Source organism: Oncorhynchus masou, unplaced genomic scaffold (assembly GCF_036934945.1).
Source record: "Oncorhynchus masou masou isolate Uvic2021 unplaced genomic scaffold, UVic_Omas_1.1 unplaced_scaffold_3527, whole genome shotgun sequence".
Taxonomy (NCBI): Eukaryota; Metazoa; Chordata; class Actinopteri; order Salmoniformes; family Salmonidae; genus Oncorhynchus; species Oncorhynchus masou.
In genome coordinates this window covers 22,501-37,411 of record NW_027009934.1, presented here as the reverse complement: position 1 = coordinate 37,411, position 14,911 = coordinate 22,501, and the positions used below count along the sequence as shown (strand labels likewise).

Sequence of the window (14,911 nt, the reverse complement as noted above, 5' to 3'; positions counted from 1 at the left end):
CACCCAGGAACACACACACTTTACAGCACATAAAACGACATGTAAAACTACATATAGAACGACATGTAAAACGACATGTAAAACAACACGTAAAACAACACGTAAAACAACACGTAAAACGACACGTAAAACGACACGTAAAACGACATGTAAAACGACATGTAAAACGACATGTAAAACAACATGTAAAACTACATATAGAACAACATGTAAAACAACATGTAAAACGACATGTAAAACAACATGTAAAACAACATGTAAAATGACATGTAAAACAACATGTAAAACGACATATAGAACGACATGTAAAACAACATGTAAAACGACATGTAAAACTACATATAGAACGACATGTAAAACAACATGTAAAACAACATGTAAAACGACATGTAAAACGACATGTAAAACAACATGTAAAACGACATGTAAAACGACATGTAAAACAACACGTAAAACAACATGTAAAACGACATGTAAAACAACATGTAAAACGACATGTAAAACGACATGTAAAACAACATGTAAAACAACATGTAAAACGACATGTAAAACGACATGTAAAACGACATATAGAACGACATGTAAAACGACATGTAAAACGACATGTAAAACAACATGTAAAACGACATGTAAAACAACATGTAAAACGACATGTAAAACAACATGTAAAACAACATGTAGAACGACATGTAAAACGACATGTAAAACAACATGTAAAACGACATGTAAAACGACATGTAAAACGACATGTAAAACTACATATAGAACGACATGTAAAACAACATGTAAAACAACATGTAAAACGACATGTAAAACGACATGTAAAACAACATGTAAAACGACATGTAAAACGACATGTAAAACAACACGTAAAACAACATGTAAAACGACATGTAAAACAACATGTAAAACGACATGTAAAACGACATGTAAAACAACATGTAAAACAACATGTAAAACGACATGTAAAACGACATGTAAAACGACATATAGAACGACATGTAAAACGACATGTAAAACGACATGTAAAACAACATGTAAAACGACATGTAAAACAACATGTAAAACGACATGTAAAACAACATGTAGAACAACATGTAGAACGACATGTAAAACGACATGTAAAACAACATATAGAACGACATGTAAAACAACATGTAAAACAACATGTAAAACAACATATAGAACGACATGTAAAACGACATGTAAAACTAGGGGGTTTCAGGTGTCTGGACACAACAGCCGCAGGGCGTTGTCAGTTTAACCATGGATCAGTGTGTTACTGTATTCAAAGGGCAACTGTACACACACACACACACACACAGACAGAGAGTGACACACACACACACACAGAGACACACAGACACGCACAGAGAGAGACACACACACACAGAGACACACACACAAGCACAGAGAGAGACACACAGACACGCACAGGGAGAGACATGCACACACACAGACAGAGAGAGACACACACACACACAGACAGAGAGAGACACACACACACACAGAGAGACACACAGACACGCACAGGGAGAGACATGCACACACACAGACAGAGAGAGACACACACACACACAGAGACACACACACACACGCACAGAGAGAGACACGCACACAGAGAGACACACACACACGCACAGATAGAGAGACACACACACACATGCACAGACAGAGAGAGACACACACACACATAGAGAGAGACACACAGACACGCACAGAGAGAGACACGCACACAAAGAGAGAGAGAGAGAGAGACACACCTATAGAGCAGTAATGTGCCTCAGGCCCTTATAACTAGAGATGATACACACCCTCTCGTTCATTCACAACATCATCTTGTGTCTTGAGGAAACACAGCAGCTCACTGGTTGACCTGCGTCTCAGGTATCAGTACACAGTCACAGAGACAGACGGAGGAAGCAGCCCAACACTAACACACCTACCGCCCTGCCTGACTGACACGGCTAGCACCTTCATCAGGTAAAAGCTTTGATTTCTACCTTCGTTATAAAAGCCTTGCGTTTAGAAATACGGAGAGAGTGTGGAGGTTGGTTTAATGACTACTTACAGGTTACATACCCCTGTTATTAGACTGAGACTGAAATCAGAGGTTGTTGGTTTTTTTCATTGAGTGTGTAAGTCGTTTTTGTTTGTTGTTTGTTTGTGACAGGTGAACGGTGTCACGTTTTAGCTACCAAACAACATGCACTTATGAAGTAGGAAGATTAAAGTTATTTCATATATGTGTATATATATATATATATCACACATTTACTTCTATTTTTGTTCTTAACAGATCAACCCTCTTGTTTATTGTTTGTTTGTGAACAGTTCTTTCTTTCTTATTAATCACTTCATCAGCACAGTCAACCAGAATCACAGTGCAGGTCTCTCACCTTTCAGACATGGCAGTCTGGTTGTCCTGGTAACAGATAACGGTGACTCAGAGTAGAACAGGACGTCAAGTGATAACAGATACCAGTCTGGTTGTCCTGGTAACAGATAACGGTGACTCAGAGTAGAACAGGACGTCAAGTGATAACAGATAACAGATACCAGTCTGGTTGTCCTGGTAACAGATAACGGTGACTCAGAGTAGAACAGGACGTCAAGTGATAACAGATACCAGTCTGGTTGTCCTGGTAACAGATAACGGTGACTCAGAGTAGAACAGGACGTCAAGTGATAACAGATACCAGTCTGGTTGTCCTGGTAACAGATAACGGTGACTCAGAATAGAACAGGACGTCAAGTGATAACAGATACCAGTCTGGTTGTCCTGGTAACAGATAACGGTGACTCAGAGTAGAACAGGACGTCAAGTGATAACAGATACCAGTCTGGTTGTCCTGGTAACAGATAACGGTGACTCAGAGTAGAACAGGACGTCAAGTGATAACAGATACCAGTCTGATTGTCCTAGTAACAGATAACGGTGACTCAGAGTAGAACAGGACGTCAAGTGATAACAGATACCAGTCTGGTTGTCCTGGTAACAGATAACGGTGACTCAGAGTAGAACAGGACGTCAAGTGATCACAGATACCAGTCTGGTTGTCCTGGTAACAGATAACGGTGACTCAGAGTAGAACAGGACGTCAAGTGATAACAGATACCAGTCTGGTTGTCCTGGTAACAGATAACGGTGACTCAGAGTAGAACAGGACGTCAAGTGATCACAGATACCAGTCTGGTTGTCCTGGTAACAGATAACGGTGACTCAGAGTAGAACAGGACGTCAAGTGATAACAGATAACAGATACCAGTCTGGTTGTCCTGGTAACAGATAACGGTGACTCAGAGTAGAACAGGACGTCAAGTGATAACAGATACCAGTCTGGTTGTCCTGGTAACAGATAACGGTGACTCAGAGTAGAACAGGACGTCAAGTGATAACAGATACCAGTCTGGTTGTCCTGGTAACAGATAACGGTGACTCAGAGTAGAACAGGACGTCAAGTGATAACAGATACCAGTCTGGTTGTCCTGGTAACAGATAACGGTGACTCAGAGTAGAACAGGACGTCAAGTGATAACAGATACCATTCTGGTTGTCCTGGTAACAGATAACGGTGACTCAGAGTAGAACAGGACGTCAAGTGATAACAGATACCAGTCTGGTTGTCCTGGTAACAGATAGCGGTGACTCAGAGTAGAACAGGACGTCAAGTGATAACAGATACCAGTCTGGTTGTCCTGGTAACAGATAACGGTGACTCAGAGTAGAACAGGACGTCAAGTGATAACAGATACCAGTCTGGTTGTCCTGGTAACAGATAACGGTGACTCAGAGTAGAACAGGACGTCAAGTGATCACAGATACCAGTCTGGTTGTCCTGGTAACAGATAACGGTGACTCAGAGTAGAACAGGACGTCAAGTGATAACAGATACCAGTCTGGTTGTCCTGGTAACAGATAACGGTGACTCAGAGTAGAACAGGACGTCAAGTGATAACAGATACCAGTCTGGTTGTCCTGGTAACAGATAACGGTGTCTCAGAGTAGAACAGGACGTCAAGTGATAACAGATACCATTCTGGTTGTCCTGGTAACAGATAACGGTGACTCAGAGTAGAACAGGACGTCAAGTGATAACAGATACCAGTCTGGTTGTCCTGGTAACAGATAACGGTGACTCAGAGTAGAACAGGACGTCAAGTGATAACAGATACCAGTCTGGTTGTCCTGGTAACAGATAACGGTGACTCAGAGTAGAACAGGACGTCAAGTGATAACAGATACCAGTCTGGTTGTCCTGGTAACAGATAACGGTGACTCAGAGTAGAACAGGACGACAAGTAAAAAAATAATAATAATAAAATAGTTTCTAAGTTTTTTTTATGAACATTCATTAAATATAGTATTTTATTATTGACAATAAGCCAGCAGTTCTATTGTGTTGAGTTCACATTAAGTCATTTTTTATCAAATTGTTTACATCAGTTTTGTAACTGGTCTGTTACCAGTCAGTAGTATTGTGTTGTTGAGGAGGTCTGTTATGACAGTCTGTTATTACAGTCTATGTTATTATAGTCTATGTTACATCAGCAGTATTGTGTTGGTGAGGTGGTCTGTTATTATAGTCTATGTTATTACAGTCTGTTATTACAGTCTATGTTACATCAGCAGTATTGTGTTGGTGAGGAGGTCTGTTATTATAGTCTATGTTATTACAGTCTGTTATTACAGTCTGTTATTACAGTCTATGTTACATCAGCAGTATTGTGTTGGTGAGGAGGTCTGTTTCTCTGGTAACAGGTAACATCCCAGGTGGGAGTTCCATGGTTCTACCTCTGTGAATAACATGAGTCTCATTAGTTGGTCAGGTAGAATACTACTGTTTGGTCGGCCCTAAGGAACACCTGTTTATCCACACCTGGCACACAGCTAATGTAATATCTCTGAGCAGGCACTGATGGTTAAGTCCACTACTGTTCCCTAATGGATAAATAGAACTACTGTCCACTGATGGTTAAATAGAACTACTGTCCACTGATGGTTAAATAGAACTACTGTTCACTGATGGTTAAATAGAACTACTGTTCACTGATGGTTAAACAGAACTACTGTTCACTGATGGTTAAATAGAACTACTGTCCACTGATGGTTAAATCCACTGATGGTTAAATAGAACTACTGTCCACTGATGGTTAAATAGAACTACTGTTCACTGATGGTTAAACAGAACTACTGTCCACTGATGGTTAAATAGAACTACTGTTCACTGATGGTTAAACAGAACTACTGTTCACTGATGGTTAAATATAACTACTGTTCACTGATGGTTTAATAGAACTACTGTTCACTGATGGTTAAACAGAACTACTGTTCACTGATGGTTTAATAGAACTACTGTTCACTGATGGTTAAACAGAACTACTGTCCACTGATGGTTAAATAGAACTACTGTTCACTGATGGTTAAACAGAACTACTGTTCACTGATGGTTAAACAGAACTACTGTTCACTGATGGTTAAATAGAACTACTGTTCACTGATGGTTAAATAGAACTACTGTTCCCTAATGGTTAAATAGAACTACTGTTCACTGATGGTTAAATAGAACTACTGTCCACTGATGGTTAAATAGAACTACTGTTCACTGATGGTTAAATAGAACTACTGTTCACTGATGGTTAAATAGAACTACTGTTCACTGATGGTTAAATAGAACTACTGTTCACTGATGGTTAAATAGAACTACTGTTCACTGATGGTTAAATAGAACTACTGTTCACTGATGGTTAAATAGAACTACTGTTCACTGATGGTTAAATAGAACTACTGTTCACTGATGGTTTAATAGAACTACTGTTCACTGATGGTTAAATAGAACTACTGTTCACTGATGGTTAAATAGAACTACTGTTCACTGATGGTTAAATAGAACTACTGTTCACTGATGGTTAAATAGAACTACTGTTCACTGATGGTTAAATAGAACTACTGTTCACTGATGGTTAAATAGAACTACTGTTCACTGATGGTTAAATAGAACTACTGTTCACTGATGGTTAAATAGAACTACTGTTCACTGATGGTTTAATAGAACTACTGTTCACTGATGGTTTAATAGAACTACTGTTCACTGATGGTTTAATAGAACTACTGTTCACTGATGGTTAAATAGAACTACTGTTCACTGATGGTTAAATAGAACTACTGTTCCCTAATGGTTAAATAGAACTACTGTCCACTGATGGTTAAATCCACTGATGGTTAAATAGAACTACTGTCCACTGATGGTTAAATAGAACTACTGTCCACTGATGGTTAAATCCACTGATGGTTAAATAGAACTACTGTCCACTGATGGTTAAATAGAACTACTGTCCACTGATGGTTAAATCCACTGATGGTTAAATAGAACTACTGTCCACTGATGGTTAAATCCACTGATGGTTAAATAGAACTACTGTTCACTGATGGTTAAATAGAACTACTGTTCCCTAATGGTTAAATATAACTACTGTCCACTGATGGTTAAATAGAACTACTGTTCACTGATGTTTAAATAGAACTACTGTTCACTGATGGTTAAATCCACTGATGGTTAAATCCACTGATGGTTAAATAGAACTACTGTTCACTGATGGTTAAATCCACTGATGGTTAAATATAACTACTGTTCACTGATGGTTAAATCCACTGATGGTTAAATAGAACTACTGTTCTCTAATGGTTAAATATAACTACTGTCCACTGATGGTTAAATAGAACTACTGTCCACTGATGGTTAAATAGAACTACTGTTCACTGATGGTTAAATAGAACTACTGTTCACTGATGGTTAAATCCACTGATGGTTAAATAGAACTACTGTTCACTGATGGTTAAATATAACTATTGTTCACTGATGGTTAAATATAACTACTGTCCACTGATGGTTAAATCCACTACTGTTCACTGATGGTTAAATCCACTGATGGTTTAATAGAACTACTGTTCACTGATGGTTAAATAGAACTACTGTTCACTGATGGTTAAATAGAACTACTGTTCACTGATGGTTAAATAGAACTACTGTTCACTGATGGTTAAATAGAACTACTGTTCACTGATGGTTTAATAGAACTACTGTTCACTGATGGTTAAATCCACTGATGGTTAAATAGAACTACTGTTCACTGATGGTTTAATAGAACTACTGTTCCCTAATGGTTAAATAGAACTACTGTTCACTGATGGTTAAATAGAACTACTGTTCACTGATGGTTAAATAGAACTACTGTCCACTGATGGTTAAATAGAACTACTGTTCACTGATGGTTAAATAGAACTACTGTTCCCTAATGGTTAAATAGAACTACTGTTCACTGATGGTTAAATAGAACTACTGTCCACTGATGGTTAAATAGAACTACTGTTCACTGATGGTTAAATAGAACTACTGTTCACTGATGGTTAAATATAACTACTGTTCACTGATGGTTTAATAGAACTACTGTTCACTGATGGTTTAATAGAACTACTGTTCACTGATGGTTAAATAGAACTACTGTTCACTGATGGTTAAATAGAACTACTGTTCACTGATGGTTAAATAGAACTACTGTTCACTGATGGTGAAATAGAACTACTGTCCACTGATGGTTAAATAGAACTACTGTTCACTGATGGTTTAATAGAACTACTGTCCACTGATGGTTAAATAGAACTACTGTCCACTGATGGTTAAATAGAACTACTGTTCACTGATGGTTAAATCCACTGATGGTTAAATAGAACTACTGTCCACTGATGGTTAAATAGAACTACTGTTCACTGATGGTTATATAGAACTACTGTCCACTGATGGTTAAATAGAACTACTGTTCCCTGATGGTTAAATCCACTGATGGTTAAATAGAACTACTGTTCCCTAATGGTTAAATAGAACTACTGTTCACTGATGGTTAAATAGAACTACTGTTCACTGATGGTTAATTATAACTACTGTTCACTGATGGTTAAATAGAACTACTGTTCACTGATGGTTAAATCCACTGATGGTTAAATAGAACTACTGTTCCCTAATGGTTAAATAGAACTACTGTTCACTGATGGTTAAATAGAACTACTGTTCACTGATGGTTAATTATAACTACTGTTCACTGATGGTTAAATAGAACTACTGTTCACTGATGGTTAAATAGAACTACTGTTCCCTAATGGTTAAATAGAACTACTGTCCACTGATGGTTAAATAGAACTACTGTTCCCTAATGGTTAAATAGAACTACTGTTCACTGATGGTTAAATAGAACTACTGTTCACTGATGGTTAAATAGAACTACTGTTCACTGATGGTTAAATAGAACTACTGTTCCCTAATGGTTAAATAGAACTACTGTCCACTGATGGTTAATTATAACTACTGTTCACTGATGGTTAAATAGAACTACTGTCCACTGATGGTTAAATAGAACTACTGTTCCCTAATGGTTAAATAGAACTACTGTCCACTGATGGTTAAATAGAACTACTGTTCACTGATGGTTAAATATAACTACTGTTCACTGATGGTTAAATCCACTGATGGTTAAATAGAACTACTGTTCCCTGATGGTTAAATAGAACTACTGTTCACTGATGGTTAAATAGAACTACTGTTCACTGATGGTTAAATAGAACTACTGTTCCCTAATGGTTAAATATAACTACTGTTCACTGATGGTTAAATATAACTACTGTTCACTGATGGTTAAATAGAACTACTGTCCACTGATGGTTAAATAGAACTACTGTTCACTGATGGTTTAATAGAACTACAGTTCACTGATGGTTAATTATAACTACTGTTCACTGATGGTTAAATAGAACTACTGTTCCCTAATGGTTAAATAGAACTACTGTTCACTGATGGTTAAATAGAACTACTGTTCCCTAATGGTTAAATAGAACTACTGTTCCCTAATGGTTAAATAGAACTACTGTTCACTGATGGTTAAATAGAACTACTGTTCACTGATGGTTAAATAGAACTACTGTTCACTGATGGTTAAATATAACTACTGTTCACTGATGGTTAAATAGAACTACTGTTCACTGATGGTTAAATAGAACTACTGTTCCCTAATGGTTAAATAGAACTACTGTTCACTGATGGTTAAATATAACTACTGTTCACTGATGGTTAAATAGAACTACTGTTCACTGATGGTTAAATCCACTGATGGTTAAATAGAACTACTGTTCACTGATGGTTAAATCCACTGATGGTTAAATAGAACTACTGTTCCCTAATGGTTAAATAGAACTACTGTTCGCTGATGGTTAAATAGAACTACTGTTCACTGATGGTTAAATATAACTACTGTTCACTGATGGTTAAATCCACTGATGGTTAAATAGAACTACTGTTCCCTAATGGTTAAATAGAACTACTGTTCACTGATGGTTAATTATAACTACTGTTCACTGATGGTTAAATAGAACTACTGTTCCCTAATGGTTAAATAGAACTACTGTCCACTGATGGTTAAATATAACTACTGTTCACTGATGGTTAAATAGAACTACTGTTCACTGATGGTTAAATAGAACTACTGTTCACTGATGGTTAAATAGAACTACTGTTCCCTAATGGTTAAATAGAACTACTGTTCACTGATGGTTAAATAGAACTACTGTTCACTGATGGTTAAATAGAACTACTGTTCACTGATGGTTAAATAGAACTACTGTTCACTGATGGTTAAATAGAACTACTGTCCACTGATGGTTAAATCCACTGATGGTTAAATAGAACTACTGTTCACTGATGGTTAAATCCACTACTGTTCACTGATGGTTAAATAGAACTACTGTTCACTGATGGTTAAATCCACTGATGGTTTAATAGAACTACTGTTCACTGATGGTTAAATAGAACTACTGTTCACTGATGGTTAAATCCACTACTGTTCACTGATGGTTAAATAGAACTACTGTCCACTGATGGTTAAATAGAACTACTGTTCACTGATGGTTAAATAGAACTACTGTTCACTGATGGTTAAATAGAACTACTGTTCACTGATGGTTAAATAGAACTACTGTTCACTGATGGTTAAATAGAACTACTGTTCACTGATGGTTTAATAGAACTACTGTTCACTGATGGTTAAATAGAACTACTGTTCACTGATGGTTAAATAGAACTACTGTTCACTGATGGTTAAATAGAACTACTGTTCACTGATGGTTAAATAGAACTACTGTTCACTGATGGTTAAATAGAACTACTGTTCACTGATGGTTAAATAGAACTACTGTTCACTGATGGTTAAATAGAACTACTGTTCACTGATGGTTAAATAGAACTACTGTTCACTGATGGTTTAATAGAACTACTGTTCACTGATGGTTTAATAGAACTACTGTTCACTGATGGTTTAATAGAACTACTGTTCACTGATGGTTAAATAGAACTACTGTTCACTGATGGTTAAATAGAACTACTGTTCCCTAATGGTTAAATAGAACTACTGTCCACTGATGGTTAAATCCACTGATGGTTAAATAGAACTACTGTCCACTGATGGTTAAATAGAACTACTGTCCACTGATGGTTAAATCCACTGATGGTTAAATAGAACTACTGTCCACTGATGGTTAAATAGAACTACTGTCCACTGATGGTTAAATCCACTGATGGTTAAATAGAACTACTGTCCACTGATGGTTAAATCCACTGATGGTTAAATAGAACTACTGTTCACTGATGGTTAAATAGAACTACTGTTCCCTAATGGTTAAATATAACTACTGTCCACTGATGGTTAAATAGAACTACTGTTCACTGATGGTTAAATAGAACTACTGTTCACTGATGGTTAAATCCACTGATGGTTAAATCCACTGATGGTTAAATAGAACTACTGTTCACTGATGGTTAAATCCACTGATGGTTAAATATAACTACTGTTCACTGATGGTTAAATCCACTGATGGTTAAATAGAACTACTGTTCTCTAATGGTTAAATATAACTACTGTCCACTGATGGTTAAATAGAACTACTGTCCACTGATGGTTAAATAGAACTACTGTTCACTGATGGTTAAATAGAACTACTGTTCACTGATGGTTAAATCCACTGATGGTTAAATAGAACTACTGTTCACTGATGGTTAAATATAACTATTGTTCACTGATGGTTAAATATAACTACTGTCCACTGATGGTTAAATCCACTACTGTTCACTGATGGTTAAATCCACTGATGGTTTAATAGAACTACTGTTCACTGATGGTTAAATAGAACTACTGTTCACTGATGGTTAAATAGAACTACTGTTCACTGATGGTTAAATAGAACTACTGTTCACTGATGGTTAAATAGAACTACTGTTCACTGATGGTTTAATAGAACTACTGTTCACTGATGGTTAAATCCACTGATGGTTAAATAGAACTACTGTTCACTGATGGTTAAATAGAACTACTGTTCACTGATGGTTTAATAGAACTACTGTTCACTGATGGTTTAATAGAACTACTGTTCACTGATGGTTAAATAGAACTACTGTTCACTGATGGTTAAATAGAACTACTGTTCACTGATGGTTAAATAGAACTACTGTTCACTGATGGTGAAATAGAACTACTGTCCACTGATGGTTAAATAGAACTACTGTTCACTGATGGTTTAATAGAACTACTGTCCACTGATGGTTAAATAGAACTACTGTCCACTGATGGTTAAATAGAACTACTGTTCACTGATGGTTAAATCCACTGATGGTTAAATAGAACTACTGTCCACTGATGGTTAAATAGAACTACTGTTCACTGATGGTTATATAGAACTACTGTCCACTGATGGTTAAATAGAACTACTGTTCCCTGATGGTTAAATCCACTGATGGTTAAATAGAACTACTGTTCCCTAATGGTTAAATAGAACTACTGTTCACTGATGGTTAAATAGAACTACTGTTCACTGATGGTTAATTATAACTACTGTTCACTGATGGTTAAATAGAACTACTGTTCACTGATGGTTAAATCCACTGATGGTTAAATAGAACTACTGTTCCCTAATGGTTAAATAGAACTACTGTTCACTGATGGTTAAATAGAACTACTGTTCACTGATGGTTAATTATAACTACTGTTCACTGATGGTTAAATAGAACTACTGTTCACTGATGGTTAAATAGAACTACTGTTCCCTAATGGTTAAATAGAACTACTGTCCACTGATGGTTAAATAGAACTACTGTTCCCTAATGGTTAAATAGAACTACTGTTCACTGATGGTTAAATAGAACTACTGTTCACTGATGGTTAAATAGAACTACTGTTCACTGATGGTTAAATAGAACTACTGTTCCCTAATGGTTAAATAGAACTACTGTCCACTGATGGTTAATTATAACTACTGTTCACTGATGGTTAAATAGAACTACTGTCCACTGATGGTTAAATAGAACTACTGTTCCCTAATGGTTAAATAGAACTACTGTCCACTGATGGTTAAATAGAACTACTGTTCACTGATGGTTAAATATAACTACTGTTCACTGATGGTTAAATCCACTGATGGTTAAATAGAACTACTGTTCCCTGATGGTTAAATAGAACTACTGTTCACTGATGGTTAAATAGAACTACTGTTCACTGATGGTTAAATAGAACTACTGTTCCCTAATGGTTAAATATAACTACTGTTCACTGATGGTTAAATATAACTACTGTTCACTGATGGTTAAATAGAACTACTGTCCACTGATGGTTAAATAGAACTACTGTTCACTGATGGTTTAATAGAACTACTGTTCCCTAATGGTTAAATAGAACTACTGTTCCCTAATGGTTAAATAGAACTACTGTTCACTGATGGTTAAATAGAACTACTGTTCACTGATGGTTAAATAGAACTACTGTTCACTGATGGTTAAATATAACTACTGTTCACTGATGGTTAAATAGAACTACTGTTCACTGATGGTTAAATAGAACTACTGTTCCCTAATGGTTAAATAGAACTACTGTTCACTGATGGTTAAATATAACTACTGTTCACTGATGGTTAAATAGAACTACTGTTCACTGATGGTTAAATCCACTGATGGTTAAATAGAACTACTGTTCACTGATGGTTAAATCCACTGATGGTTAAATAGAACTACTGTTCCCTAATGGTTAAATAGAACTACTGTTCGCTGATGGTTAAATAGAACTACTGTTCACTGATGGTTAAATATAACTACTGTTCACTGATGGTTAAATCCACTGATGGTTAAATAGAACTACTGTTCCCTAATGGTTAAATAGAACTACTGTTCACTGTTTGTTAATTATAACTACTGTTCACTGATGGTTAAATAGAACTACTGTTCCCTAATGGTTAAATAGAACTACTGTCCACTGATGGTTAAATATAACTACTGTTCACTGATGGTTAAATAGAACTACTGTTCACTGATGGTTAAATAGAACTACTGTTCACTGATGGTTAAATAGAACTACTGTTCCCTAATGGTTAAATAGAACTACTGTTCACTGATGGTTAAATAGAACTACTGTTCACTGATGGTTAAATAGAACTACTGTTCACTGATGGTTAAATAGAACTACTGTTCACTGATGGTTAAATAGAACTACTGTCCACTGATGGTTAAATCCACTGATGGTTAAATAGAACTACTGTTCACTGATGGTTAAATCCACTACTGTTCACTGATGGTTAAATAGAACTACTGTTCACTGATGGTTAAATCCACTGATGGTTTAATAGAACTACTGTTCACTGATGGTTAAATAGAACTACTGTTCACTGATGGTTAAATCCACTACTGTTCACTGATGGTTAAATAGAACTACTGTCCACTGATGGTTAAATAGAACTACTGTTCACTGATGGTTAAATAGAACTACTGTTCACTGATGGTTAAATAGAACTACTGTTCACTGATGGTTAAATAGAACTACTGTTCACTGATGGTTAAATAGAACTACTGTTCACTGATGGTTTAATAGAACTACTGTTCACTGATGGTTAAATAGAACTACTGTTCACTGATGGTTAAATAGAACTACTGTTCACTGATGGTTAAATAGAACTACTGTTCACTGATGGTTAAATAGAACTACTGTTCACTGATGGTTAAATAGAACTACTGTTCACTGATGGTTAAATAGAACTACTGTTCACTGATGGTTAAATAGAACTACTGTTCACTGATGGTTAAATAGAACTACTGTTCACTGATGGTTAAATCCACTACTGTTCACTGATGGTTAAATAGAACTACTGTCCACTGATGGTTAAATAGAACTACTGTCCACTGATGGTTAAATCCACTACTGTTCACTGATGGTTAAATCCACTGATGGTTTAATAGAACTACTGTTCACTGATGGTTAAATAGAACTACTGTTCACTGATGGTTAAATAGAACTACTGTTCACTGATGGTTAAACAGAACTACTGTTCACTGATGGTTAAATAGAACTACTGTTCACTGATGGTTAAATAGAACTACTGTTCACTGATGGTTAAATCCACTGATGGTTTAATAGAACTACTGTTCACTGATGGTTAAATAGAACTACTGTTCACTGATGGTTAATTATAACTACTGTTCACTGATGGTTAAATAGAACTACTGTTCCCTAATGGTTAAATAGAACTACTGTCCACTGATGGTTAAATATAACTACTGTTCACTGATGGTTAAATAGAACTACTGTTCACTGATGGTTAAATAGAACTACTGTTCACTGATGGTTAAATAGAACTACTGTTCCCTAATGGTTAAATAGAACTACTGTTCACTGATGGTTAAATAGAACTACTGTTCACTGATGGTTAAATAGAACTACTGTTCACTGATGGTTAAATAGAACTACTGTTCACTGATGGTTAAATAGAACTACTGTCCACTGATGGTTAAATCCACTGATGGTTAAATAGAACTACTGTTCACTGATGGTTAAA

The 14,911-nt window shown here is 36.2% G+C and overlaps 1 long non-coding RNA gene across 1 annotated transcript in view; it reads left to right on the top strand.

Moving 5' to 3' along the window:
• The first annotated feature begins 1,812 nt into the window (after window positions 1-1,812).
• LOC135534529 (uncharacterized) overlaps window positions 1,813-14,911 on the top strand; it is a 28,707-nt gene continuing 15,608 nt past the window's right edge. Inside the window, exon 1 of the long non-coding RNA XR_010454701.1 lies at window positions 1,813-1,983. This is a non-coding gene — a long non-coding RNA (uncharacterized LOC135534529). The remainder of the gene's footprint in view (window positions 1,984-14,911) is intronic.